Source organism: Trachypithecus francoisi, unplaced genomic scaffold, assembly GCF_009764315.1.
Source record: "Trachypithecus francoisi isolate TF-2019V2 unplaced genomic scaffold, Tfra_2.0 Lachesis_group0, whole genome shotgun sequence".
Classification (NCBI taxonomy): Eukaryota; Metazoa; Chordata; class Mammalia; order Primates; family Cercopithecidae; genus Trachypithecus; species Trachypithecus francoisi.
In genome coordinates this window covers 60,602,712-60,606,012 of record NW_022681453.1, presented here as the reverse complement: position 1 = coordinate 60,606,012, position 3,301 = coordinate 60,602,712, and the positions used below count along the sequence as shown (strand labels likewise).

Genomic DNA, 3,301 nt, shown 5'->3' with positions numbered 1-3,301 from the left:
CTTAGAAAGTTGTGATCAGGTGATGGTTTTTTCAACTTTTTTTTTCTTTTTTTAGCAGCAGAACCCTTCGTTCAAATGAAGCCTTACCCAGGACTAGGTCATGGAAAATAGCTGAAAGGGAAGTTGCTCAGAGGCTCTGTGACTGTCACCAGGGAGCCCGAGGGCTTCAAGGAACACAACCGGAAACCAGAGCTTGATGCCTGGGAGCGAGGGGTGAGGGAAGGTCCGCAGTGGCAGAGCAGAGTCCTGGCACATTGTGGGCACTGCAGAAGCCATCCCCTACCTGAGCTCGTCATCTCTCTCTCACCATGTCAAATGGTAGTGGGTGGGTACAGGGGCCAAACTCGGTCCCCAGACCCCTGAGTGTCTCTGGTGCCAGAGACCCCACAATGCCTAGGAGCCTCCATCCACCCTGACCCAGGGTTCCTAGGGGCTGAGATTCTGGGGGGTCTCTGGAGGCAGGAGACGCTGAGTCTAGGCAGGCTCGTGCTGGAAACCAGCTTACTGCAGCGGACGACTATCTGATGGAGCGCTTCCTTCATCAGTGCTAATATCCATGTAGCGAGACAATGAAAGGGTTTCCTATCAGTTCCAAATAGGACGTGAAAAACTCTCAGTGCTAAGAGTAGAGGATGCTAGAATAGGGCAATGGGAAACGCCTGAGTCACCGGAGGGCCTCTTTGATTCCAACAGCCCAATCGCTGAAAAGGAAAAAGAGAGAGAGAGTGGTTCATTCATGATCCAAGGGAGGGGACAGGAAAGACAGGCCCTTCACAGGGGACCTCCCCAGAGAGCTGAGAGCGGGAGAAGCCCGGCAGTGGGGACACCACCCAGAGAAAGAAACAGAGCTGAGGCTCCACCTGTGCACCCTCCCCACCCAGCTGCCCAGCACGTCCACGAACCACGCGCCAAGGACAGTTCTGGTTTCCATAAATAAATGTTTATTTTAACGAAGGATGTTCAGGAGTCCTGCTGTGTTCTTCACCAGACTTGTCTCAGAGCAGCTGCTCACCCAGGAGCTCCATGGCCACAGGGATGCCCAGGACAGGGAGGTCTGCTCGCCCACTGCCATGCTCTGGGGTTCCGGGCAGTCCTTCGGACTCACCTGCTGCTCAGATTTTCTGCAGGAAAATGGGAGATCCACCCTTTCAAAGAGTGACCCGGGCCCAGTTCCTGCCCAAAGCCTTTCGGAATGAATCTCCCAGTTCCCCATTGACTGGACATAGAACCTCTGCTCTTTCCTTCTCTAAGACTGTGCTAGTCCATTAATCATTAAAAGACAAAATGAGGCCGGGTGCGGTGGCTCAAGCCTGTAATCCCAGCACTTTGGGAGGCTGAGGCGGGAAGATCATGAGGTCAGGAGATCGAGACCATCCTAGCTAACATGGTGAAACCCTGTCTCTACTAAAAAATACAAAAACAAAATTAGACAGGCATGGTGGCGGGTGCCTGTAGTCCCAGCTACTCAGGGGGCTGAGGCAGGAGAATGGCGTGAACTGGGAGGCAGAGCTTGCAGTGAACCAAGATCACACCACTGCACTCCAGCCTGGGCAACAGAGCAACACTCCATCTCAAAAAAAAAGACAAAATGAGTGTCTTTTAATGACATTAAAAGACATTGAGGCGGGTGTGGTGGCTCATGCCTGTAATCCCAGCAGTTTGGGAGGCTGAGGTGCGAGGATTGCTTGAGCCCAGGAGTTTCAGACCAGCCTGGGCAACATAGCAAGACCCCATCTCTACAAAAATTTTTAAAACCTAGCCAGGAATGGCGGTGCATGCCTGTAGTCCCAGCTACTCAGGAGGCTGAAGTGGGAGGATTGCTTTAGCCCAGGAGGTTGAGGCTGCAGTGAGCTATGACAGCACCACTGCACTCCAACCAGAGTGGCAGAGTGAGACCCCAACTCAAAAAATTAAGTAAAAGACGAGAGGCCAGGTACAGTGGCTCACGCCTGTAATCCCAGCACTTTAGGAGGCCGAGGCGAGCTGATCATGAGGTCAGTAGTTCGACACCAGCCTGGCCAACATGGTGAAACCCCGTCTCTACTAAAAATACAAAAATTAGCCAGGCATGGAGGAGCATGCCTGTAATCCCAGCTACTCAGGAGGCTGAGGCAGGAGAATTGCTTGAACCCAGAAGGCAGAGGTTGCAGTGAGCCAAGATCACGCCACTGCACCCCAGCCTGGGCAACAGAGCAAGACTCCGTCTCAAAAAAAAAATTAAAAGACAAAATGTGGACACACACATGGCCCCAGCAAGCAAGAATGATTACTACCTTCATGGTGGTGCGCACATGCATACCATGCTCCACAAGCTCATCATCTACTCAAGTCAAGAGTATTCGGTTATCAGCCTCAGAAATCCAGAAGGAGCCTCACGTCCCAGGAGCCTCTGGTATCTCAGGGCCTTTCACTCCAAGGAGCCGCCTCCACCGGGCCTTCCCCAGCAGGATGTATGTGGCCCTGTCTGTGTGCTCGGTGGAGAGGGGCAGGTCCAGGCACTGTCTGGTGCTCAGTGTGAGACCACAGCCTTTCTGGAAAGGCTTTGTAATGTGCCGCTGGTGTGCAGGCTCCGTGTGTGGTAGGGGCTTCAAGAATATGCATTAAATGAACCCGAACCCAAGGACGCTTGCTCACCTGTGTCATCTGTGGGTCTCCGTCCACAGGAAGCACATCTGGGCGGAGTGAAGGCTCCCGGGACTCAGGTCCAGAAAGAGCTGGAGGCTCCTGAGAGCAAGGGGCCTTGCTCAGGCTGTGAGCCCAGAACAATGCGAGCTTCGCACACCGCAGGTGTGTGTGTGTGGGAGCCTCTTCCTGAAGCCTTGGGGTCAGGGGCCGGGGCCCAGCAGGCTGGCTGCGTTTATTGTCCATTGTCTCAGGCCGGGACAGGAAGCACTTTCTGTTCCCAATTGCTCGGGTGGATTAATTTACAGTGGGGAGCTCAGAGTCGCCCGCAGCACCTGTTTTCCCCTCTGAGGGGCCAGCTTCCAGCTTGGAGGGTATTTCAGGAGGGGTCCCCTCTGCAGAGACGCAGCCTCCTCCAGAGACCCTTGGCCACAGCCCCTGCCCGCTCCCTGCTGGGCCAGCTCCCTGCTGGCTGAGGCCCTGGCAGCCCTGCCTGCTTGCCTGGGTCACGCTGCCCACCCACGGGAAAGCTGAGCCCTGCGGGGTGCACACTGTGCTGTCAGCGGTGAGCCATGGCAAGGCAGCCTCAGCAATGTGTCTTCTCTGTGGTTGGGAATCCGCTGTCTGTTTCAGGTTCAAGGGCAGGTGATGTATGCTTGCTCTTTTCATTTGGTGAGGA

At 54.7% G+C, this 3,301-nt stretch overlaps 1 long non-coding RNA gene across 1 annotated transcript; it reads right to left on the bottom strand.

Annotated features, from left to right (window-relative positions):
• Positions 1-921: 921 nt before the first annotated feature.
• On the bottom strand, positions 922-2,879 carry LOC117076566. The gene is made up of 2 exons (XR_004434410.1): positions 2,635-2,879; positions 922-1,121 (listed from the first exon to the last, which is right to left on the bottom strand). It is a non-coding gene; the product is annotated as an uncharacterized LOC117076566 (long non-coding RNA).
• Between the last annotated feature and the right edge of the window lie 422 nt (positions 2,880-3,301).